The sequence below is a fragment of the Rhinolophus ferrumequinum genome, chromosome 15, assembly GCF_004115265.2.
Source record: "Rhinolophus ferrumequinum isolate MPI-CBG mRhiFer1 chromosome 15, mRhiFer1_v1.p, whole genome shotgun sequence".
Lineage (NCBI taxonomy): Eukaryota > Metazoa > Chordata > Mammalia > Chiroptera > Rhinolophidae > Rhinolophus > Rhinolophus ferrumequinum.
Genome location: NC_046298.1, coordinates 38,923,581 through 38,950,736, shown reverse-complemented (window position 1 = coordinate 38,950,736; position 27,156 = coordinate 38,923,581). Strand labels below are relative to the sequence as shown.

The following is a 27,156-nucleotide window of genomic DNA, read 5'->3' as shown; positions in this document are numbered from 1 at the left end:
AGGGAATGAATGTGAGGAAGTTGGGGAAAGCAAGGCTGGGATTGGATTACAGGATAGTTAAGATTATGTGCTCTCTTGAGGGTGGTTATACTTCTGAGGGTCTGAAAAAGAGGTATTTCAAAGGTGTGTTAATCTAGATGCACAAAAACAATGGCCAGGGCTTGTTTAAGGCAAAGATAACCTTTTACTAGGGAAATTATAGGCCTGGGGTATGACTATCCACCATAACATAACCTGCCCAGGTAGGAATATGTGACCAGATCACCCTGTGAGGTTACTTTTGGTTAGATTTGTTACAGCACCCTTCTTTCAGCCACAATAGAAAAAACAGAATTAGGGACAGAGTGCTCAAAACGTGTGCAACTTTATAATTAGAGCACAACAAAACCAGTAACCATTCTCAAAGAAATACTAACAGTAATCAAAATACTAAATTTCTGTGGGCATTTGCACCTAGCAACACTTCAGTCCCTTCTTTGCATTCTTAAAAGCTGGGGCTTGTACTTCCTCCTTGGGGATGCTGGTCTGGAGATACTAACTTCTAATGGAGACCATTTTCATGAAAATTACAAATCTGATCCAAGGTGCAGTCTTCCTCATAAACCTGTTATTTTAATATGGAAAAACATGTTGCCGTTTGTTCACCTGCATTCACAACGTTGCTACATATCATAATTGTAGTCAGTGTTGTGGCTTCGAAGCCACAAAACCAGCCACTGTGGATATAAAGGAAGACATTTCTGTAGATATAGCTTTTCTCCTTATGATCTTCTTTTATTACTAAAACTGCCCCTTTAGCTGTGAAAAAGCTGGCTCCTGATTGCTTCAAAACATTAATGTCCTGGAGAAAATTGCATAGGAACCAAACAGAGTAACATCGTTACTCTGTGTACCCATAGCTTATGGGTTAATTCAGGTCAAAGAAGCAGGTGGGCAGCAGAACAGATGGTGTCCAAGCAGTTGCCTAGTCTTGGGTGAGGAAAGGGACCTGGCTTGGTTGTAAACTTGGTTGAGCCCTGCAGTGGGGATGGGGAGGAGTGCGGTGGAATTTGTCAATACCATTAAAAAAAAAAAATCCTTTGGATTTTGATTGGGATTGTAGTGAAGAACTTGTTAATTTAAGAGTTTATGAGTTTGTAACATTGAGTCTTCTGTCTGACTATAATTTTCTTATGGGATACCTTGTACATGATTTCTGTGGTTCACTCAGTGGGATGTTACTGTTTTTATTTATTTGTGGCTAAGATTTTGTTATTTTTTTTTCTAATTAGCTACTGCTGTTGTGCTTTTAATGCTGATCTTGGACCTGGCTACTTTGTTGAACTCACTCTTACTTGTTCTAGAATAGCTTGACATACTTTTCTAGCTAGATGATCCTGCTGTCAGTAAAAAAAATGACAGTTTAGTCTTTTCAATCTTTATAACTCATTTCTCACTCCCCCCCACCCCCGCCCTTTGGCTAAGAGTTCCAACATAATGTTGAATGATAGTGGTGATAATTGAAAATCTTTGCTTGTTCTAGACTTTTAAAAGAATGACCCTGAGGTTTTACCATTAAGTATGATGTTTTTAGTAGATTTCTAGTAGTTCTTCTTTTTTTTTTTGGTCAAGATTTATTTTATTTTTCAGCTTTACTGGGATGTGGTAACAAAATTGGCCCATACAAAAAGGATACTGACATTTGGCCTTATTAAAGAAAACGCCTCCGAATATAAGTGGTAGGAAGATGAAAGTAACAAAGACAAACATAGAAGTTGGAGTTTTTAGAAAGTGAGTTCAAATGTTAGTTCTGCCACAATCTGTGACTGGAGGTGACTTGTCCTATCTAAGCCTGTTTTCTAATCTGTCATTGGATTTGAGATCACTCGTGTCACGATTGTAATAGTCTGAATCTTTTTTGTTTTACTGATAATCTCTTCTACTTATTTTTTCAGGGAGGGGGCTATTTTATTTCTGCTTTAATTGTTGATTCATTCTTTCCCCCCTATTTTAGTGTTTATTTCATTATTCTTTATACCCCAGTTTTTGTTATGTGGTGCTTTCAGTGTCATTCAGTTCCCCAAAAGTGTAATTTCAATTTCCTTTAACCCCCAAGTTATTTAGAAAAGTGTTTTTGAATATCTAGATACATGGATTTTTCTTTATCTTTTTGTATTCTAATTTTTGATTTCTAATTTTATTCAATGAACATATTCGGAATGATACAAATTCTTAGGAGTTTGTTGCTCTTTCCTTTTTGACCTAGTATGTGGCTTTTTTTTTTTTTTTAAAGATATTATTGGGGAAGGGGAAGAGGACTTTATTGGGGGAACAGTGTGTACTTCCAGGCTTTTTTTCCAAATCAAGTTGTTGTCCTTTCAATCTTAGTTGTGGAGGGCGCCGCTCAGCTCCAGGTCCAGTTGCCATTGCTAGTTGGAGGGGGCGCAGCCCACCATCCCTTGTGGGAGTCGAACCGGTAACCTTGTGGTTGAGAGGACACGCTCCAACCAACTGAGCCATCCGGGAGCTCAGCGGCAGCTCAGCTCAAGGTGCCATGTTCAATCTTAGTTGCAGGGGGCGCAGCCTACCATCCCTTGAAGGACTCGAGGAGTTGAACTGGCAACCTTGTGGTTGAGAGCCCACTGGCCCATGTGGGAATCGAACCTGCAGCCTTCGGAGTTAGGAGCACGGAGCTCCAACTGCCTGAGCCACTGGGCCAGCCCCTGCTTTATATATTTTGAAATTATGTTGTTAGGTGCATAAGGGTTTATGATATTAATATATCAGTGAATTATTTCTTCTATCATATCAAACATCCTTTGTTGTCCTTCCTAAAATTTGCTTTTAATGCTTCCTTTTTTTTTCTTTTTTCCCATTCTCAATGTGGCCTCTTTATATCTTTCATTACAGGACTTCTGTTCAGCTAGTCTTCAGATCGTTCTCCAGGTAGATTGTTATATAATATAGTTGTAATTTTAGTGTGGTCATGGAAAACGGCAAGCACAGCATTTACCTACTCCACCATCTTGTCTGGAACTCCCTAATGCTTTCTTTTCTTAACATTTCCTTGCTATTTCTTTTTTCATTCATTCATTCATTTTTTTCCCTTTTCTTTTCTGAGACCTGATTTTGCCATACTGTCTCATCCTGACAGACTATTGGCAATAGTTTGTGTAAATCTACCCGCTTATGTTATTTTTTCCCATAACCCCATTCCCACTTCGATTTCTTCCTCCATCTCCTAGACACACTTTCTAATGTGTTTAATTTATGGTTCTTGGATATGTCTATATTGCTAAAAGGTGTATAGGAATATAGATACATGTATATTCCTGTGTGTTATGTAAAATTTCCCCGGCTGGGAGACTGAAGAAAGAGGCTGACAACTCCATCATTACATTATGAGTTTATTAAGGGAACTTACATACAAGGTGTGTTTTGGGTGGCAGCAAGTTGCGGTGGAGATCCTCAGTACCTTTCACCCCCCCACTCCAACTCCGTGTTTTACAGTTAAAGCAGTGAGTCTATGTGCTGGAAAGGAATGTGTTTTAACCTACGGGGAAGGAGACCACCAGGTGCCGAGAGGCTCTGGCTCCAGAGCTGATTAAGAGACAGATAACATCAAGGGTATCTCACTCCAGTGGTAGAACACAGAGTTTTTGAGTACGTACCCAGACCCAGTGTAGGGGGCCAGGGTCTGTTCTCACCCAGCAGTCAAGATGGCAGATTAGCTGTAAGACGGAGTCAGGCTCTGCCTGCACACTATGTATATGGATTATATATGTTTTTGTGTATGTATATGTATTTAATTTACAAACATGGTATTAAGTAAATTTCTATTTTCACATTTTTGCTCAATATTGTTTTAAGAGCATTCCATGTTGTTTTTTAATACATCTTGTTCATTGCTTCCAATTGCTGCATAGCACTCCAATTTATTAATTCACTATCCTTAATTATGCACCTCCTAATGAAGAATGACATTGCCTTGAATTCTTTGCTGCTACAAACAATACTTCAATCAACAACCTTATACTTGTATCCTCTAGGACTTGTGCAAGAGTTTTTCTGGGTTGCATACCTAAGATTGGGGTTGCTGGGTCACAGGATATACATACTGAATCATACCAATCAGAAGTGCATTATAGTTCCAAATTCTGCATGTCTTCACTAATAGTAGTTCTTCTCTGACCTTCTAATTTGGCCACTCTGATGGATTTAAACTAACATATTTTAATTTCCTAAGTGATTATGAAGGAGGATAAGCATCTCTTCAGGCTTGTTAGCCATTTGGATTTCTTCTTATATTAATTGCCTATTTATATCTCTTGCTCATTTTTTTCTATTGGGTTTGGCATTCTTAAACATTTCCAGGATTTCATTGTATATTCTGGATATGAATCACTTTTTTTGAAGCTGAAAATATCTTCTCCCAGTTTGTCACTTATTAACGTTTTCAATCATGTCTTTGTTTGGAAGAAATCTTTCATTTTAATATAGTCAAATCGATCTCATTTTCACTACATGGTTTATGTTTTCTGTGTTTAAGAATCTGTATTCACTTCAAAGTCATAAAGATAGTCTACATTTTTCTACTAGCTGTTATGGGTTAAATTGAGTCCCCCAAAAGGTATGTTGAAACCCTAAACCGCAGTACTCTAGAATGTGATCTTATTTGGAAATGTAATTAGTTAAATTAAGATGAGGTCATTCTGGAGTAGGGTGAGCGCCAATCCAACATGAATGATGTCCTTATGAGAAGACAGCCATCTGAAGACAGACACACACAGGGAGAACGCCATGGGGTGACAAAGGCAGGGATTGGAGTATACAGCTGCAAGCCAAGATTGCCACTGAAAGCTAAGAAGTGGCAAGGGAGGATTCTCCTACAAGTTACAGAGGGAGCATGGCCTCAACGATACCTTGATTTTGGATTTCTGTCTTCCAGAACTGTGAGACAATAAATTTCTGTTGCATTAAGCCACCTAGTTTGTGGTACCTTGATCTGGCAGCCCTGGAAAATTAATGTACTAGCTTCATAGATTTTCATATTTAGGTCTCTAATCCATTCATTTGATCTTTATATTATGATGACCTTTGTATGACTTTTCTCCTTATAAGAAGCCAGTTTTCCGAATACTGTCCTTTAACAATCCATCTCTTCCCTTCTGATTAGGATGTTTATTCTGAAATATCTCAAGTTCTTTTATGTACATATTTCTATCTGTGGCCTCTCTGTTCTTTTTTTTTTAAAATAAATTTTATTGGGGAACAGTGTGTTTCTCCAGGGCCCATCAGCTCCAAGTCATTGTCCTTCAATCTAGTTGTGGAGGGCGCAGCTCAGCTCCAAGTCCAGTCGCCGTTTTCAATCTTTAGTTGCAGGGGGCGCAGCCCACCATCCCATGTGGGAATTGATTCCAGCAACCTTGTTGTTGAGAGATCACGCGCTAACCAACTGAGCCATCCATTCGCCCCTCCAGAAGCTCAGCGACGGCTCGTTGTCTTCAATCTAGTTGTGGAGGGCACAGCTCACTGGCCCACGTGGGAATTGAACCAGCAACCCTGTTGTTCAGAGCTCGTGATCTAACCAACTGAGCCACCCGGCCACCCTCTGTTCTGTTCTTTTGATCAGTTTGTCTGTTCATGTGTCATACCACTTTTGTTTTCTCTTTGTGACTCTGGCTTTTTAGTATATTTTATTTGATACAGGAAACTTCTCTCTCTCTCTCTGTCTCTCTCTGTCTCTCTCTCTCTGTCTCTTGCCATTCTTATCTACAGAAGGTACCAAAAAATGTATACACATTTTAAGAAAGGAAAACTGTATTAAAATTGTAATATTCAATATATACCGCTAACAAAAGATGAATACAAGTCACGTTTGACTTCTGCAATTACAAGAGGTGCTCAAAGTGGTTACCATCAGCATCCAGACCCTTCTGATTACGGCGAACTACTGCTTGAGCAACGTTGACCAAAGTGTCCACTTGTATGCATTCTTTTGGCACTGTTAGTATTTGTGGGTTTCGATTCTTCCACATGCATTTTTGAATCCATTTATTGTGTTTCTCAAAAAAATCTTTTGGAATTGTTTTGGGCTTACATTAAATTTATAGATTGATTTAGGTAGAAGAGACTTCTTAATATTAAATTGTTACATTCATGAACATGGTTTATCTCCCCATTTGTTAGATTTATGTTATGTCCTTTTAATAACATTACATTTTTTTCTTCATAAATGTTTTGTGGATTGATATGTGAAGTCTTAGATTACTTTTTAATTTTTGTTGCTATTCTGAATGGAATCTTGTATTTTATTAGTTTCTAGTTGTTTACTATAATGTAGAGTAATGGTATTCGTTTTTCCTATTTGATCTTTTATTTGACCAATATGCTGAATCTCTTGTTAGTTTTTATGGTTTGGAGTTTCTATACGGAATACCAAATCACACCCACAGAATGACAATTTTGTCCCTCCCCCTCTCATCTCATTCCTATATACATATTTATAATGACTTATTGCAATGACAAGGGCTCTCGGGAGTGAACAGTAGTGATGATGGTGACCAGCTATGTCTTCTTCCTGATCTTAAAGGGAATGAGTTTAAAGTTCTGTGTTAAGTGTGAAGTCTGTGGTAGTTTTGGTAGCTAGTCCTTATCGTATTATGGAAGTTCCTTTCCATTCCCAGTTTTCTGAGAGCTGTTACAAATAGATGTTGAACTTTATCAAATGTTTTCTTAAATCTATGGAGGTGACCATGTGACTTTCCTCCTTTTTCCATGATGGAGTGCATTCATTACATTGTTAACTTTCTGATGTTTACTAAAACCTATTTGATGGTGCTTTAGTTTTATTTTTAACACATTGTTGTATTTGTTTATCTAATATTTTATCTAGGAATTGTATATAATTTAGAAAGTAAGATGGGCCTCTAATATTCTTTCCCCAAATTGCCTCTATTCAGTTTGGGAATAAAAGATGTACCAGATTCATAAAATGAATTTGTTTTCTTTTTACCCTGTAATGATTTGTATATGTCAGGTGTTATTTGTTCCTTGAAGATTTGGTAGAACTCCTTTGTTAAACCTTCTGGGGCTTCTTTTAATTGAAATTTCAGGTTGTTTAATAGTTATTGGTTTAGTCAAAGTTTACTGTTTCTTTTTGTTTTCGTATTGGCATTTTCTATTCTTGCAGAAATTTGTCCATTTTGTCAAGATTTTAAAATGTATTGGTTTATATAGTTCAAAAGTTTATTTTATTATTTAGAAATATTTGTATCGGTAGTTATTTCCCCTTTTTCATTATACATTGTTATTATTATTATTATTTAAACATCACCAACAGGTTTTATTTGTCACTGTGAAAAGTCTGAATTTTAAACAGATTCTTGGCCTGGGGGCTCACACCCATCAGCTCGTTCAACTTTAGCGGCTGTCTCATCCCTAGTAGATTCTCCAGAACTGCTACCTTCACCATGAAGCTCCATGGGTTTTCCCAATTCAAACTTGGGTTTCTTCAGCATTTTGACTTTTCTAACAAAGATATTATGGAGCGGATAAAGAGATCAGCAAGACTTTTCTTTGTATTTTCCACTGCTATCTGGAATCAATTTACTGACCACTTCTTTCAAGTCATTTGTCTGCGCCTCTAGGGTCATGATTTCAATCATCTTCTACCGGATTTGGTAGACCTGTTGATGCTGAGTTTAAGAGGTCTTCCGAATCTGATTGTTGCATTTTTTAGTAAAACCAACACAGAATAGATGAAGCAAATAACCATCGGTAGTCTTGACATCAACATGAGCTTCAATCATGGTCTGCCATTTTTTGACCGTGGAGCACATTTTGTCACGGGAAAGATCCATGCCATGGAAACCAGTCAGGCAGTTTTTGCCCTGAACATCCTCAGTAATTAACTTGAATTTTCTAAATTCAACTTCATCATTCTGCAGATCAGTTAGGCTCACTTCAAAAACATGACCCTTGAGACCCTCAGATGCGATGTTGGTTCCTTGAGTTCTCGTGACTAGTGTTTTCCCGATATTTCTTACATTGAACGTAGCTGATACTTTCACATCATACCAATCTTTCTTGGAAAATGGGTCAACCACTTTGTTCTTGGCTCCCTTCTTGCTGCCTTTTGTAAGGCGCTTATTCTTGCCGACCAGCCTGGTGCTGCTCAGAGAGCCAAAAGGTATATATTATGTTTTTATTTGCATCTTTCTTCTCTTCATCAGACTCTCCGGAAGCATTTCTATCTGATTAGAATTTCAGATAGCTAACTTTTTTTGCTGTTGTTAATTTTCTCTGTTTTATCTACTTTATCACTTTCTGCCTTTATTTTTTTTTCTTCTCGTTTTTTGGATTTTCTTTGTTGTTTCATATTAAGTGTTAAGCTAAGACATCCTTTATTTGTTTTAAGTCTTTCTTTTTTGATAAAAATATTCAAAGCGACGAATTACACTTGAACTACTGCTTTGGTCGTGCTTTTGTTGCCATTCAGTTATAAAGGTTTATTTCTTTTATATTTTATTTTTTAACTCAAGAATTCTTATATTTTATTACTTAAGGTTTGGGGCTCTGTATTTTTGGTTTTTAGAGCTATCTACAGTAGAGTTTGGACTAAGGAAGAACAAAGAGATCCCAGAACACAATGCCTCAGAAGACATTTATTTCACAGAACATCTCAGCGTGGGTAGGTGGCCCTGCTCCAAGCGGTTATCAGGTCCTACCTTTCTATTACCCTGTTCTGAACATCATCCTCACTTGCGTGGTTTAAGCCATGTCACCATCACCAAATCTGTGTTCCAGTCTGTGAGAAGACAGAGGGAGAAATATGGTACCATTAGCCTAATTTTCAGGACAGGACCCAGAAGTTGCCCACCTTACATCTGCTAATTGCCCACTGTCCAAAACTTAGTCACATGGCCACAGGAGACAAAGTGTATCAATCAGGGTTTGGTCAGAAAAAACAGACACTGAACCAGTTATTTTAACAGAGAGAATTAAACATAAGGAATTGGTTAAGTTGGTTAAGTAGATGTTGAGATGACAACATGGGAATATTGTATTAACCAGAGATAATAGATACAGAAGTCAACTTCACTCCCCAGGACTGGGGCAACAGAGGGAAAGGTTTGGGGATATTAGAATCTAGAAGGTTGAAAGAATACTCCTGTAGAGCCATGACCCAGACCTCTGACAAGGGGGCAATGGACGACTGGTACTGGTATGTCAGAGATAGGAAAATGAGACCCGGAGTGTGGGAAAAACAGGAGAGTCAACTGCTGCTTCAGGGGGAGAACCCTTGCGGGAGTGCAGACAGTAAGAAACGGCAAAACTTCAGGGGGAGACCCCTTGCGGGAGTGCAGACAGCAAGAAATGGCAAAACAGGAAGAAGCACGTACTTTCTCCTTCTAACCTTTTGGTCTCTCTTTCTTGTGCTCCCTCTTGTCAGAACCTAACAGGGAGCCAGGCAGCAAAGGAGAAATGTGATTTGTAGATCCCCAGCCTCAGCGCCACACAGCCCCGTATACATGGGTGGGGTTGGGCTAAGAAACAATGAATTAGTAACCCACACAATCCAGCCACCCTTTTGAGTATTCAGCATCCATACACACCTTTCTACACATGTTGGAACTTCCATTTCACAACCACACAATATCATGTTTCACCTAACCTTGAACAAAGAAGCTCTCATCTGCTCCCCAAAGAAGGGAGATACAGAATGCCTCCTGTCATTCTATCCATCCCTGTTTTTCTTCCTCTATTATTTTCCTTTTGCTTCTGGCCTTTGTTTGGCTTGAGTCTTCAAGCCAAACATGTACATTTCCCCTTCTAAATAATCGGAAGCTTTACACTTAGTTTCTCCTTTTAGTGGTTACTCTGAAAGTATTATCATGTGTATTTAACAAAATCCTTTCATTTATAAGTTGTTCAAGATTTTAGTTTTTTTTTTTTTAATTTAAGATTTTATTGGGGAAGGGGAACAGGACTTTATTGGGGAACAGTGTGTACTTCCAGGACTTTTTTTTTTTTTTCCAAGTCAAGTTGTCCTTTCAATCTTAGTTGTGGAGGGTGCCGTTCAGCTTCAAGTTGTTGTCCTTTCAGTCTTAGTTGTGGAGGGCGCAGCTCAGCTCCAGGTCCAGTTGCCATTGCTAGTTGGAGGGGGCACAGCCCAACATCCCTTGTGGGAGTCGAACTGGTAACCTTGTGGTTGAGAGGACACGCTCCAACCAACTGAGCCATCCGGGAGCTCAGCGGCAGCTCAGCTCAAGGTGCCGTGTTCAATCTTAGTTGCAGGGGGCGGAGTCCACCATCCCTTGTGGGACTTGAGGAGTTGAACTGGCAACCTTGTGGTTGAGAGCCCACTGGCCCATGTGGGAATCGAACTGGCAGCCTTTGGAGTTAGGAGCATGGAGCTCTAACCACCTGAGCCACCGGGCCGGCCCCAATTTTAGTTTTTTTAACACCAAAATTTGACATTGTTGCTGTACTTTTTTGATAGAGTACACGTATGTGTACCTTTCACTTTGATTTCCTTTTTCTTTCCTCATCATGCTTTTTTGTGTTTCAGACCTTCATTTTAGGATTATCTTCCTTCTTCCTGAAGTATATCCTTTAGGAGTTCTTTGGAAGAGGGTATCTTGGGAATCCGTTCCTAGTTTTTGGTGTGTCTAAACAATAATTTTATTTTTGCTCTTGAAAGATAGTTTTGCTGGGCACACAATTCTAGTGTGGAAGTTATTTTAGTAGTTCAGTACTCTAGTCGCTCATTCCATTATCTTCTGGCTTCCATCATTCCATTGCCACTGAGAAATAAGAAGTAGTCCTTCTAAAAACAGAATTGTGGTATAGTGATGGTTGCACAACTCTGTAAATTTACTAAAAATAATTGAGTCACTAAAACAGATGAACTTTATGGTATGTAAATGATACCATGATAAAGTTGTTAAAATAAAAAAAAAGTAGTACTTCTGGCAGTTTTAATGATTTTCTCTTCAGTGTCCTAAGGTTTACTGTATATCTTGTGTGGATCTATTTTTAAATATTCTGCTTGGGATTCATAGGATTTCCTGAATTTGAGGAAGAGTCTCATCAATTTTGAAAAATTCTCACATGCTATCTTTTCAAATGCGCTTCTCTTCCTTCTATTATCTTTCTTCTGTAAACACAAATTAGAAGTATGTGGGACCTTCCCACTCTGTTCCACATTTCTTAACCCATTGTTCATAATTTTCATCTTTTTTCTCTGTGTGCTGCACACTGTGTAATTTCTTCAAATAGGTTTGTGTTCTAGTTTCTTCTCTTTTCAGCTGTGATATAATCTACTTAATTTGTCCACTGGGTTTAAAAATTCTCACTTATGTAACTTCTAGTTTTTCTTGTTCACATCTTCCTCGCCAATCTTGATAGTATTTTTCCTTCACTATTTCTTAAACTCCATCTTTAATTTCTTTAACAAGTTAATATATTTTATATTCTATACTGTATAATTTCATTATTTATACCATTTGTGAGTGTTATGCTCAAGTTTGTTTCTTCTGCTTTTGTGGTTTGTGGAACTCATGTTCCTTGAGAGTACATATGTGGAAATTCCTTAAATCCTGAGTTTAAAATGTAATTTTCTTGGATAAAGTAGTGTTTGCTTATGCCATGAACCTATGAGAATAGGTGACTTGGGATCACTCTAAAATTTTGTCTGGAGGTCTTTCAGGCTACACAGGTGGTATAAATTTAGGCTCTAACCCACAGGAATATACGCTTACCGTTAGGAATTCTCAGGGGAAATTTCCCTCTCCTTAATCATTATAGAGGTAGAGACAAACATTCCCATTGTCTTTTTGTTTGGCCCGGTGGGGGTAAAAAAAGTACCAACTCATAGTTTGCCCTCAGGTTCTGAAATTTTACCTATAGGTCTCTGATCTTTCTTCTCCCTCTGCTTGAGTGCCAGGATTTTTCTTCTGTGAAAATGGCCTTTTACAGGCTTTATGCAGATAACCCCGGGAAAAGTACTGAGTCTACAGCTCTCTTTACTTCTCTCGATTCGTGCATTCTTGTTTTTGCTCTGCAAGGATATACTTAAGGCATACTCTCTCTCCTTCAAGAGTGTCACAACCAAGAGTGTCTGGGCCCCCAGGTCTCCTAGGCTGTCCCTTCACTGAATTAGAAAGCTAATTTACATGATTTACATAATTAATTGTACCTATTCATTTTTAAATTAATTATATCCTGTCCCTAGCTTTCATGGACAAAAAATACATTTACTCATTTATCCAATAGTTACTGCTTCTTCAGAGAACCTTGAAGGTCTGGTAATACCTCTGTTATGGGCTGAGTTGTGTCTCTCCTACCCCACTCCCAAATGCATATATGGAAGCGCTAACCCTCAATACCTGAAAATGACTGTATTTGGAGGTAGGGCCTTTAAGGAGGTGATTAAATTAAAATGAGGCTTCTAGGGTGGGCCCCAATACAGTCTGACCAGTGTCCTTGTAAGAAAGGAAGTTTGAACACACAGAGACACTAGGGATGTGTGTGCACAGAGGCAAGCCTGCAAGTCAAGGAGAGAGACGCCGGAAGCCAAACCTGCCTCCACCTTGATCTTGGATGCCTGGCCTCCAGAACCGAGAAAAAATAAATTTCCCTTGTTGCTTAAGCCACTGAGCATGTGGCACGTGGTAACGGCAGCCCTAGCAGACTAACACTGTCTCCAGCGCTATGATTTCAGATACTATCTTAGCCGAGAGGGAGGAACTATAGGATGACACGGGGGCATTTCCAAAGCTGTTCACGTCACGCTGATAGCACAGCCTGGTTTGGCAGACAGACTTAACAGCCCAGGCCTCAGAAATGTCTCACTCATGCATCATCATGTTTCTTTTTTCAGGGTGTCATTCAAGTCCTTCTTTTCAGGATGAATCTGAGGACAGGCGACATCTTGGTGACGCTCCCGTCTTTCCCAGACAACTTGGTGTAGAGGGCCTGTGGGATGCGCTGAGTACTGCGGGAGAGGTGAGAACAGCAGGAGTGGGGGAGCGGGAAGAAGCACTCTATCAGGCATGAAACCAGACTTCTTTCACTAGGTGTGGGTGAGGAAGGCATTTCACGAGGTCTGGAAACACAGAGAGAAATGTGGGAAGAGAGTGATGTTCAGTGAGTTTAGGACTAAGTCAGTCAGAGGTGGTGCAAGTGCCTCTATTGATTAAGTCAGGGGGCTAATCAAATCATTGATAATGACATCTATTAACCTTTATTTACTCCTTCCCCGGTCTTTATGTATGACAAATTCTTCCTCTCATTGAAAAAAATATCTGCTGAGCGTGACCTCTATATTGAGCATGTAGCAGTCAGGGAGACAGTCCCTGACTTCATACTTCGTGTAGCTCCAAGTCTGGTTGGGCAGGAGAGGCACTGCGCATGTGCAGACAGGAGCGGTGAGTGTTTCAGAAGGGGCAGTGAGGGGCATGCGGGAGCCATGCGCAGAGAGAACCAACTAGATCTGAAGGCCTCAGTGAGGAAGTTGAGACCTGAAAGATGGGGGAGGGGGAAGGAGGGGAGAGAGAGAGAGAGAGAGAGAGAGAGAGAGAGAGAGAGAGAGAGAGAGAGAGCCAGGCAAAGAGAACCATGCTGTGAAAGCTCTAAAGTAATTGCAGTGTCAGTTCACTGACACTGAAGAATCCCAATAGTAGTGCGCCTTGATCTACCCTGGTTGTTGGGTGGGTCATGAATTAATTGTAGAACAAGATTTGGAAGGTGACTGCTGTAATAGTTCAGGTGAGGGATGGTGGTGGCTTGGAAGAAGGTAGCTTTTGTGAGGACTGAGGAAAGTGACAGATTTAGAAACTCTGGAACATTCTAAAGGATGTGATATGGCATCAGTAAGAGGGAAGAGCTAAGTGTGACTCAGGTTTCTAGGGCCACTGTGAAGAGCTAGCAGAGAAGAGGTGTACATGGTACTCTAGTAGGTCTGTCCATGGGAAGCAGGATTTTAAAAAAAAATGAGTATGGAAAAGGAATAATAATATCTAGAAAAAGCATTGGGGTGCCAAGGATGGCAGATTCTATCACTGTGTACAATATTTGCTATCTCTCCTGAAAGATATCCCAGTTGATATTAGGCTTGGCCATATAACTCGCTTTAGCCAATGAATTCTGAACACAAGTAACGTACGTCTCTTCCGAGTGGAAGCTTCAAGAGCCAGCTCATGGCTGTCCATGTGTGTTTTCCCTCTGCCAGGAGACTGGTAATGCTTCAGAGGCTGTCCCATGAATTAAGAGCCTGGGTCCATGAGTGAAGACGTGCAGCAGAGTTCAGTTGACCTCAGTTGGACATGGCGCATGAGTGAGTCTCTACCTTTGTTTGAGTGAACCACTGGGATTTGGGCTCATTTGTTTCTGCAGCATATCCTGACTACTTCTCTCTTCCTTTAGACCTTGAGCTATTTGGCAAGTGGAGGGAATGAAGAACCTTCAATTAGGATTGTGGTGATTATCTTCAGGGAGGGAACTGGCTTTAGTTAAAGTAGAAGTTGGAGGGTACATTCAGTGAAAGATTTACAGGAGTCACAGTTTGAGAAGGATGGAGGAAGGCAGGAGTTGGGTAGAACAAAATGCAACAGAGAGAATGAAGGAGATGAGAGAAGCTGAGATGACGAGAGGGGCTTGTATTTGGGAGATTACCAAAGGAAACAAAGATAGGAAACATGATGAATTTGGTGATGACACCCGTTGGAGGGCAGTGCTCTCTCAGGTTCAGAACCACATCGGCATGTTGCTGTCCCAGCTACTCCCTCTCATCTCACTCTCTTAGTGTTCATGATCGTTTTCATCGTAACTGTGTTACTTCTCAGTTGTTGGTATCCTTCTAATAGACTGTGGTTCCCATGCTGCAAGAATCTGCCCTGAGTTGTTCATCACTGTCCCCTGAATGCCAGGCATAGCAGGAACACAACTATCTCTGGGATCAATGAATGAATGAAACTATGGATCCATCCAGTGGTCAGATCTCTCTCATCAGCAAAGGGGGCCTCTCAGTGGTCTGTAAACCGAGGTTTGACTCTTGGCTCACAATTTACTGTCTTACTGACTATGGGCAAGTTACGAACCCTTTCTGACCTTGGTGTCCTTAGCTTGCAAATGGGATAATAATAGTTATCTAACTCATGGGGTTGTTCTCAGAATGAAAGGAGATGATTTGTAAATGAAAGAAGATGATTTGTAAAGATGATTTGTAAATGACTCAGCATGCTAAACAACCATCCGATTCTTCGGCACTTATTTTGTCCTAATTTTAATAATGACATCTATGCATTGGTGCAGACAAATATGCCTCTCCTCTCCACTAGAACTCTGCACAGTTTTCCAATCTCCTTGCCCCCAAACTTATAGAGTGGAAAAGGGACTTGTCCAAAAACCCACAGTGCAGATTAAAGATCCAGTCCAGGACTTACCCCACTATACCTTAGCAGGAAGTGGCCCTCTTAGCTACTGAGGAATGTGACTCAAAGGAATATCCAGCAGGCAAGGGAGTGTATTAGTTTCCTGTTGCTGCTGTAACATATTATCACAAACTTAGTGCTTACAACAACACAAATTTATTATCTTAATAGTTCGGGAGGACAGAAATCTGAAATGGGTCTCACTAGGCTAAAATCAAGGTTTTATAGGGCTGCATTCCTTCTGGAGGCTTAAGAGAAGAACCATTTCTTTGCCTTTTCCAGCTTCTAGAGGCCACCTGGCTTCCTTGGCTTGTGGCCCCCTCTCCATCTTCAGATTCAGCAATGGCATCGCTCCAACCTCTGCCCCCATCATCGTATCTCCTCTGATTTTCCTGCCTCCCTCTTTCATTTATTAGGACCTTTGTGATTACATTGGGCCCACTTGGGTAATCCAGGATAATCTCCTCATCTCAAAATCCTAAATTTAATCACTTCTGCAAAGTCCCTTTTGCCATGTAAGATATTACGTTGACAGGTTCCTGGGATTAGAACATGGGCATCTTTGTGGGACCATTATTCTGCCTCCCACAGAGAGCAAGTTGGAAATTGGCTTTCAGACATCAGAGCACTCTTTGTGTCCCTCTCCAGTCTCCCCAGCTGTGTGCTGATCTCATCTCTTTCTTTTCTTCCTTTTCCTATCTATTCCTGTCCTTGCAACTCATTTAAAACAGATATCATCAGCTGGAGGCATTCGCTCTAAATCCCCTAATCCGTGTGAATGGTGGTCCAAATTGAGATTACTTCCACCAGAGTGAGTGTGATCAGACAGGGTCTCCAGGTAGAGCCCCTAGCACGGCACAGTCCGGGAGAAATAGGATGTGTGACACAAATGTGAGTCACATATATAATTTCAAAATTTCTAGGAGTCCCATTTAAATCAAAGTAAAAAGAAATAGATGGAATTAATTTTAATAATGCATACTACTTAATCTAATACATCAAAAATATTATTTCAGCATTCATTCACTGCAAAAATTATTAATGAGATATTTCATCTTGAGTCTTTGAAATCAGGTGTGTATTTTATGGGTCAGCACACCTCGGTTCAGACTTGCCATACTGCAAGTGCTTAATAGCCAACTGTGCTGGTGGCTACCGTATTGGACAGTGCAAGCCTAGAACATAAGCTCTGTAAGAGCCCCCGGGCTTAGAACAAGCCATGGTGCAACAGGCCCTCAGATTTGTGGAAAGCAACAGTTCATGGACTGCTCTGTTCAGTCTTAGACTCCTTTTTTTCAAAAGCCCTGGGCAGCTGACCTGAAGAAGGAAGCCTAAACAGGCAGATCATTTGTATCTAATTTGCATGCATTCCTCCCAGGCGTGTTTGCTACCCAGGCAACTTCTTTCTAATGATTCCCACTGGGTCCACTCTTACCCAGGCAACCTTGAGAAATGTACCACTGAGCTGTGTTCAGTGCTTAGTCCTGTCTGGAAGCGAAAAGACAGAAAGGGGACTCTCCATGGAGCCAGTTCCCAGGAGACCTTGTGAGTGGATGGGTGAAGAAGAATGCCCCCTAAACATGTGTCCATGGCCCTTTGTGATCTGGTTCTGGTCCCTAATCACTTTCTTATTACGTTATTATTACATTATTAGACTGAACTGTGATCCCCACGAATTCATGTGTTGAAGCCCTAACCCCCAGTGTGACTGAATTTCAAGATAGGGCCTTGAGGAGATTACTAAGGTTAAAGGAGATCAAAAGAGTGGGACCCAAACCCAACAGGACTACAGCCCTTATAAGTAGAGGAAGAGACACCAAGGGCATGCAAACACAGAGAAAGGCCACTTGGGAACACAGCGAGACGGCAGCTGTCTTCAAGCCAAGGAAAAAAGCCTCAGCAGAAACCAAACCTGCCGGCACCTTGACCTTGGACTTCCAGCCTCCAGACTGTGAGGAAATGCATTTCTGTTGTTTAGCCACCCAGTCTGTGGCATTTTGTTCGCCCTAGCAAACTAATACAAGCTTCTTCTCTCAAGGGCAGTCTTCAGTGCTGCCCTTGAACTATATTCCTGTCCTTCAGCAAGTTAAACATAGAGCTGCCACTTACCCCAGTGATCCATTTCTAGGTAGATACCCAAGAAATTTGAAAACATGTCTTCACATGCAAACTTGTAAATAAATGTTCATAGCAGCAGCATTCATAATAGCCACACAGTGGAAACAACCTAAATGTCCATCAACTGATGAATGGATAAATAAAATGTGTTATATTCATAAAATGAAATATTCAGTCATACAGAGGAGTGAAGTTCTGATACATGCTCCAATGTGGGTTAACCTTGAAAACATTATGCTTAGTGAAAGAAATCAGACATAAAAGGATAAAGATTGTGTCATTTTATTTATATGAAGTGTCCAGAATAGGCAAATCCCATAGAGATAGAAAGTAGATTAGTGGCTGCTGGAGCCTGGGGGGAGAGGGAATGGGGAGTGATGGCTAACGGGTATGGGGTTTCTTTTTGGGGTGATGACAATATTCTGGAATTGGAATGTGGCGATAGTTGCATAACATGGTGAATGTAGTAAAAATTAATGAGTTATATACTTAAGAACAGCAAATCTTATGGCATGTGAATTATATCGCAATTAAAAAAACTACCCCCCTGTCATATTGGATTTCTTTTAGTTCCTTGAATCTGCTATATTGTGTCACCTCTGAATCTTTCTACTTAGAAAAAAAAAGCTTCCTCTTTCGTCACCACCTCCCTTTCCTTTTCCTAATGGTAAAATTCAGGCTATCTAGTAGTCTAGAAATGGGGAGATTTGCTATTGGGGGTTGTTGTATTGTCTGTAACTTTCTGTAAGATACTTCCTGACACATTCTGAGGAGCAGAGCTCAGGCTGAGGAGGGCAGGAAGTGTGTGTAGCAGTGTTTTCATTGTAAACCATGGGTGTATGTATTTTATTATCTTAAAAGAAAACAGATTATTTCCAAGAGAGTTATTAAAAATTGAAAACCCAGGGAGAAAAACGATACTTCTGCACACAGTGGGTGTTCTGTTTGAATCTACACACTGCAGACACGTTAGTTATCATTGGAAAGACTCTAATTAGAGGGCCACACTCCCGAAGTGGCTATTACAAGCATTCAATGATCTTTCTCTCCAGGCAACGCAGAGGGTCTTTGAACCAGCGTAACAGATGTTAGAATGGTTTTTTCTTTGGTGAAATGAGTGATGGTCAAGGTGAACACTGGGTAGACAAACTAATGCAGGTTCCAGTCCCATGAGCCAAGGAGCCTCTGCTCTTTACAATGGCACCTTAGACCTAGAGTTTGTGACCCCCTCATGTGGGGATTCCTGCCACGTGATCCTGACGAGATTAGCTGCCCTTCGGCTAGTGTATCATTGCGTCTGTTTCCACTGAACTTTTCATACAAGGTGCCTGCTGGCAGGTCTAACGTGACAGAATCTGGGCCTCATCGATTTTACGGAGTAGGTGGCATGGCTGCTTTATTATTAGCCTGCTGATCAGTGTTTGTACATGTGGCAGCACATGGACCGAGGCTTGTTCTGATGCAGCCCACGACCTGGCAGTGAGGTTGTGGGATGGAGACCTAGAGCTTTCCTCCCTGGAGGTGACTGATACCCCTAACAATTGTGAATGGCCAAGCTGGTTGCGATAAGTTGAATTGTATCCCCTTGCCCTAAATTCATATGTTGAAATCCTAAGCCCCAGTACCTGAGAATGTGGCCTTATTTGAAAGATTGGTCTTTACAGAGGTATCAAGTTAGAATGAGGTTGTTAGGGAAGTCCTTAATCCAGTATGACTGGTGTCCTTAAAAGAAGAGGACATTTGGACACAGGCACACGTAGAGGGAAGAGGCTGTGAAGAGACACAGAGAAGATGGCCATCTACATGCCAAGGAGAGAGGCCTGGCGTGGGTCCGTCCCTCACTCTGTCAGAAGGAGCCAACCTGCCAACACCGTGACCTTGGACTTCTAGCCTTCAGAACTGAGACAATACATTTCTGTTGTTTAAGCCACTCTGTCTGTGGTCTTTGGTTACTAGCCTTAGCAAACCAATATACTGGCGTCAATGCATCGGTACCCGGGTGACGTCTGTCAGCTTTGGTCACCAGGTTGCTGACTCCCTGTCAGCCAAGAACCGCTTCTTTCTTCGTCTCTGTCCTCATCAGGCTGGTGCTGGAGGAGGGTCTGACAGCAAGCTCCTCCTATGAAAGCGAGCTGGCCTCACAAGGCACTGAGGTCTCTGTTACTGCTAAGTCCCCAAGAGTTCCAGGCCTCCCCCAAATGTGGTATGACCCCAGGGCCTGGGAAAGTTACTGTTGTTGTTTTCCAAGTGACTTCACAGTAAAGAGTCGGAGAGATGGAGAGCGTTGTGGCTGAGGGCTCTTTGTTCTCCTGGCATAACCCAGTGGTCCTTCTTTTGGAGAAGAACATTTTTTCCCCCGGGCGATACATAAGAAGTAGCAGAGCCAGCGAGTCAGCTGGATGTATTATGAGGAGACAGAGCTGCCCCGGGACAGCTGCCGGAGATAAGCAGGAGTACTTGCTATATGCCAGATCCCTGCTAGTCACTGAACCCATTGCTCCTTTCAGTCCTTGAAATAACACTATGAAGTGAGTACCACTGACCACATTTCAAAGAAAATAACGCCAACACTGAAGTTCTGTCTAAAGTCTCGAGCCCTGTGCTCTGGGCCTAACGTGCATCACCTCATTTAATCCTCACAGCAACAGATGAGGTAGGAACCGTCGTTACTGTAACCACAGAACCAGCTCAAAATGGTCCTATCCCGTTTCTAACAAGATACCAAGTTGCCTTTCAGAGACAACAGACCGAACCCACAAACCCTGCGGCCGAAGCATGCAGACGAGAGAACTTTGACCTCCAGCTGCACCTGGAACAAAGTCCCACTCCTCCCGCCTCCCCAAAGGCCTGGGACGTGACTGGAACTTGAACACCGGAAAACGCTTGATGAAAAGCCACTGGGGAGTTTGGGTTTTAAGCGATAGCTTCTGTTCTCCTTGCTTGGCGCCCTGAAAATAAAATGGCTTTAATTTCTCCATTGCAAACCTCGACGTTCAGTGTTTGGCTGTGCAGGCGGGCAGACGCTTGTTTGCTTCACTTCGGTAATATTTTGTAGGAAAGGAAGGCAGGCCCAGGGCCGGTCAGTCACTTGCCCAAGGCCACCCATGGGCAACTGCCAAATGGAGCAGTGTGACTCCAGAGTGCTCACCATGCTCTCTGCACTCTGCCTTCTGCCCTGAGTCAGCTGAGACTCAGGTAACCATAAACTTGCCCAAGGTTAAATAATAATTGGCTGAGGCTGCACTGGAACTCAGTTTTATCAAAAACGCTATTGCATTCACTCAACAACTGTTTGATGAATGTCTACCGTAGGAAAGATATTGTGCTAAAAACATGGAGTCCAAAGACCAAAGCCCAGGGTTACTGCCCAAAAGGGGGATCAGCAGAGTAGAAAGACAGTCATACAAACAATTATAATTCAACTTACTGGAGGAAGACGGTATTGATTCTAGTGGGATCCTATAAAGAGCCCAGAGTTTGCTTTGGAAGTCTTCACAGAGGAATTTATGCTGGAGAAAAACCAAACAACGGTGGTCAGAAACCATTTGATTAATTAAAAATATATTGTAGTAGAGAGAGAGAGAAAAAAAAAAGCAAAATCACTCTCTCAACCACAACCACTCAAGGAGTTTATAGCGTTTGAATTGAAGAACAAGCTTAGAAAACTATTGTTGAATCTTTTCTATCATCTGATATGATGTTATAAACCATCTCTAATTTTCAAACTAACCATTGCTTTTCAGTTATGGAATTTATCTAAAAATGTTTCAAGCCTTGAAAAGAATTTGAGTAAAAATATCTTTAACAGGAAAGAAAAACTAACAAGTTTCATTAGCACTAGGAGTGTCCCGATCTTTTTTCTCCTTGGGTGTCAGAAGCTTCAGAACAGTAAACACTGTGGGATTCAAAAATACACTTGCTTTGAGATTTTCTTTGCCCTTCAAATCCAGCTAACACTTTACTGATTGAAACAGCTAACTTCCATTTTTAAAGGGGAAGCACATATTCTGATCTTATATTTTCCTCTATAAATGGAGTTTACGTATATGCTTTTTCATCCAGATGAGGGAAGAGTATATTCAAAGCATAGCAACTTGAGAATGTGATTTGGTTTAGGAAGACTAAAGATTTATATTGTGTATTTCCGGAGCATCAAGTTCAGGAAAGGAGATGAAGCTGAAGATTACTTTAAAGAGGCTTTTCTGCTGCATTAAAAAGTTGAAATTTCACCCCAATTGGCTGGTAGGCAGTGAAAAGGAAAAACTGTTTCTCTCTCTACTCACCACTCTACTCTCAATACTTCAGTTCTGCTCACCAATGTGTGGGTTTTCTTTTCCCCACATCACGAAATTCTCCAGTTCTCTGCCGACACTAACTGGGTGTCCTATAATTCAATTAAATTCTGACTATCTATTTGGAGTTAGTGTCAGATCTCGCAGGTTAAGGGCTCAGTCCCACAAGACACCCTCCCCTCAGATGCCAGTCGCAAGTAGTGGGGTCCTCAGGTTACCCACAATATGTCCAACTTGGCTACAAATTGGGGGTTCCCATGAGCCCCTCCTTGAGTTCGATAACTAGCTAGAATGGATCACAGAACTCAGGAAAACAATTTACTGACTAGATTACTGGTCTGAAAGTTCCAACTTTCTACCCCCCCCCACCCCTCACCCCCGCTTTCTTCCGCCTCCCCCACCACTCCGATTCTGTTGTTTCTCAGTCTAGTTGTGTGTCCAGGGCAGCACAGCAGCCCACGCCCACCTCTGGCTGCACACAGCAGCCCAGCTCCAGGGAGAGCCATTGTCACAATCTTAGCTGTAGAGGCGCAGCTCACTGGCCGCTGTGGGAATCGAACCTGCGACCTCCCGCGTTAGGAGAACTTCGCTCCAACCACCTGAGCAACATGTCTGCCCCAGTTCCAACTTTCTAATTATAGGTTGGTTCCCTTGGCAACCAGTCCCCATGCTTAGGTTACCTAGGGGCTTTCCAAAAGTTGGGTGTGGTTGAAAGGGACTCCTTAATGAATAAAATAAAATAATAAAAAAAGACATTTTCGTGTTTATCGCTCTTATCAGTGAGCAAATTCCAAGGGTTTTAGGAGCTCTGTGCCAGGAACGGGAATGAAGACCAGATAGCTATTCATTATAAACCACAGGCAATGGTGGTTTATAAAAGACTTTTGTCAAGAGTCTGGAATGATCAGTTTTACCAATTTATAAAGCTTCTCTGGATGGCAGTCCTGAGGATGGATTGCAGAAGGATCAGGAGCCAGTATCAACTATGAAGTTACCCTCTCGGAGCTCCAAACCTACCCTCCTATGTTCCGCTTTGTGATGCTGATCTGGGAAGCCCCAGTTTTGCTTTGCTAGATGGTTCTGTTAGGCTCTGGCAACAGAGTTTGCGAGGAGACTGCGGAAGTAGGGTGACCGACTCGTCCCGGTTTGTCCAGGCCTTTCCCGGTTTTAGCGTTGAAAGTTCCGCCTTTTGGGAGCCCCTTCGCAGCACGGTTGAACACCTTACACAGAAGGGACTTGCCGGCTGTTCTGAGCGTTACCCGGCAACACTTCTTCACTCCGGTGGCGGCAGCTGCAGCAGTTCCTTCCTGTAGCAGCAGCTGAATCCCGTTTGTCGTTTTCTAACACTTGCAAAACCAATTTCATCAGAAACGTCAGTGCCAGGCGGCTGGCGCAGGCGTTGTCCCCCCAGCTCTATGAGCAGTAAACACTTTCCCGCATTCGTTTCTTCTACGATACTTTAGGGCTGTGTGTCTCACGGGTGTGGTCCCCAGAGCGGCAGCGTCAGCAGCAGCTGGGAACTTGTTAGAGACGCAAAACTCCAGGCCCCATCCCAGACCAATCAGAGACTGGGGGGGGAGGGGGGGGGTGTCAGGCTCAGGAGTCTGTGTTTTCACAAGTCCTCCAGGCAATTCTGCTAATGTTTAAGAACTGCTGCCTTTGAGTTCTCTTTTTACCCGGTCAGTTATCTAGATAACAACTTTATACTGAGCTGGCAATTCCTTCTATCCCGTATGTTAAATTCTCTGTTACAGTAACTGGTGTGCTTTCTGTCTCCTGCCGGACCCTGACTGATCCAGAGCCTGCTGCAATAATACAAGTTAGAGATGAAGGCTGTCCAAACCAGAGCAGTGGAGGTGGGCTGAAGAGGTGACAGAATATATTTACAAGGTCTTGATTCCTATTTGGGAAGAGGGAGGACAAGCTTCCAGGTTCTTGGCCTGGGTCCCAGATGGACTGTGGGGCCCATTCACAGGCACTATAGGGGGAGAGGGAGTGGAAATGATGGGTTTGCTTTTGGATTTGATCCGGTTCCAACTGAGACAGGTGCAGGCATCCCATAGGCAGTTGGCTATAGGGTCTTGTACTCAGGAGACCGGTCTGAATAGAAATTGAGATTTGGGAATGGTTAGTATCTAGGTGGCTGCTGAAGCCATGGGCCTGCGTAAGTCTCCCCCAGGAGACAAGCAGCATGAGAAAAAGATCCCCTAGGAAGATGTCACAAGAATAGACACCAGGACAGACATTGAGAAGGGAAAGCCTGGGTGGTGGGAGGAGAGCCGAAGGGGTGAGTAGTGAAAGAAAGTGAGGGAACTGGGAGGTTCAGGAAGGTGGGTCAAATGCCGTCGGAGGCCAAGGAGGTGATTAACAGGTCTTTTTTCTTTTTCCCCTGTGTTCTGATGCTTTGACATCTGGGGACTTGCTGACCCTGGAGGGACTGCCCCTGCCAGGACTGGCCAATTCCTGAAGATAGGACACGATCCACCCTTGAGCATGCTTTTCAAATACAAACCAACCAATCCCACAATCCTCCACCCACAATCCTCTATAAGGTTCTCACACGCTGGGCTGCTATCCCCCTGTCCTAACCACCCCAGGGCCACATCCCAGACAGTTAGGGAAGACCCTATTCCTCCTTATTGCACAAAAGGTAGCATACTCTGCACACTAATTTGCACCTTGCCTTTTTCACTTAACTGTATCTTGGAGGTCACTACACACACACACACACACACACACATCTTATGTATATATAATCCTAATATATCTTATGCCTTTTATAGCTGTATGATGTTCTGTTTTTGTGGATGCAGCATAGTTGATTTAACCAGCACCCTATTCAGGGCCACTTCAATAGTTTCCAGTTTTTACTATTCCAAATAGTTCTGCAGTGAAGAGACACATTCATATAGGCTTTCATTTTTCTGTCTGTCTTTGTGATAGAGTCCTAGACAAGGGATTGCTGGGTCAAAGGGTAAATTTGCTACATATTGCCAAGTTTTCTTCCATGGTAGTTCTACCTTTTTGCATTTCAGGAGCAAGGTGTGAGAATCCCTCTTTCCCCACAGCGTTGCAACAGCGTGTTGTCAAACATTTGGACTTTTGCTAATCAGATAGGTGAGAAAAAGTCTGTCAATATAGTTTTAATGTTTTTATTATGAGTGAAGTTGACCATATTTTAACATACGTGAGGTCCCTTGCATTTCTTTTTATGTGACTCTTTTTTGTGATTTCTTTTTTGTTCACGTAGCTCCCCTACTTTCAAGAGGTTTCTTGGTCTTTTTTCCCTAAATTTTCAGATGTTCTCTATATATCAGGGATACCAATCCTTGGCATATAAGTTGTACATATTTTTCTTATTTTGTCATCTGTAGTTTTTAGTTTGTGTACGGTGGATTTGTGTTTTGGAACTGTACAAGATTTTTTTGTTTGATCATTTAACAAAATTCTCTTTTATTGCTTCTGGATTTTGATGAATAGTTTGGAAAATTTACCCCAATCCCAGGTCATTAGGGAGTTTTCTTTTATTATGTGTGAGGTTGTATTTTTTTCACTTAGATCTTTGATACACTTTGGCATTTAACCTGGTATTTAGTGTGAGGAATGGATTCAAGCTTTTCGTTTTGGTTATCTAGCTGCTCTAACACTACTACATAAACAAACTTCCCGGGGTGGCTGGTTAGCTCCGTTGGTTACAGCATGGTGTTAATAACACCAAGGTTGCTAGTTTGATCCCCACATGGGCCAGTGTGAGCTGTGCCCTCCTTAAAAATCAAACAAAAAACCCCAAACACTTCCCTAAAGTCCCTCCCTAAATTCAAAAGTATTATATGATAATATAATACATTTTCATAAGCAATTGTTTCTATTGCTGGATTTTTCTAATCCTTCCCTTGATCTGTATGCTTATTCGTGCACCAATAAAGTTGTTTTATATTGTTTTTAATATCTGGTAGAGTTTTTAATATCCCTCATTTCTCCTCCTCCTTTGTGCCTGTTGTCCTCACAAATGAACCTTGTAATCAAACTGTCTAGCTCTAGAGAAAAACCCTGATGACATTTTTATTAGTGTTGCAATACATTTTATAAACAAACTCAGGGGTAATTGACCTCTCTGTAATATTGGCAGCGTCTTGGTTTCCATCCTTGGAATCCAGGCGCCATCTGGTGGCCACTGTATACAAAAAGCACTATTTTTCTAAAAAAAAGCAGTTCAAAGCAATAAACATTTATTATCACACATACTTTCATACTTTCTGTGGGTCACGTATTGGGGGGGTGTGTGTGTCTCTGGATGGTTATGGCTTGAAGCCCTGGCAGGGAAGACGTCATCCAGGGCTGCAATGGTCAGAAGGCTTGACTGGGGTTGGGGGATCCCTTTGCAGGGTGGGCCATTCACATACCTGGAAGACAGTGCTGGCTGTTGAGAGGATGTCTCAGTTTCTCTCCATGTGGCCGTCTCCATAATGTCCTCATGACATATATCTGGGTTCTCCCACAGCAAAGTGGACCCAGGGAGAGCGAGGTGGGAGCTGCTATGCTAGATAATTTCAGACTTAGAGGACAGCTGCAGATAGTACAGAGTTCCCATATATCTCTCCCACTGCTCTCCTTTATGTTAACACTATGGTACAGTGATCAAACCCCAGAAATGAGCATTGGTGCCATATTAACTAAGCTACCAACCTGATTTGAATTTTAAAGTTTTCTACGGATATTCTTTTTCTGTTCCAGGATCAAATCCAGGATCCCACACTCTGTTTAGTTGTCACGTCTCTTTAGCCTCCTATAGTCTGTGGACAGTTCCTTTGTATTTCCTTGTCTTTCATGACCTTGACACTTTTGAAGAGTATTTATCAGCTGTTTCATAGAATGTCCCTTAATTTGGGTTTGTCTGATGTTTGTCATGGTGGAAATGCATGGATTTTAGGCACTTTTGCCAAGAATACCACAAAATGATGTTGTGTCCTTCTCAGTGCATCATCTCAGGGGTTCGTGATGTTCTTGTGTTTTATTCCTGGTGATGTTGACCTTGACCACTTGGTTATAGTGGTATCTGCTGCAATTCTTCACCGTAAAGTTATCGTCTTTCCCTTTGTAATTAATAAGTATCTTAGGGGATGTACTTGGAGACTATACAAGTCTGTTTCTCCTCAGACTTTCCCCCACTAATTTTAACATCCAATGGTGGATTTTGTTTGTAACAGTTATTCCTGGGGCATCTAATACTGCTTTTTCATGTCCCTTTTTCCTGTGACATTTATTAATTAGCCTTCTATTGAAGGACAGAGCTGTCCCTTCTCCCCATTTACTTGTTTATTTGATCATTT

At 41.7% G+C, this 27,156-nt stretch overlaps 1 pseudogene; it reads right to left on the bottom strand.

Moving 5' to 3' along the window:
• Positions 1 to 7,352: 7,352 nt before the first annotated feature.
• On the bottom strand, positions 7,353 to 13,350 carry LOC117035362 (40S ribosomal protein S3a-like; annotated as a pseudogene).
• Between the last annotated feature and the right edge of the window lie 13,806 nt (positions 13,351 to 27,156).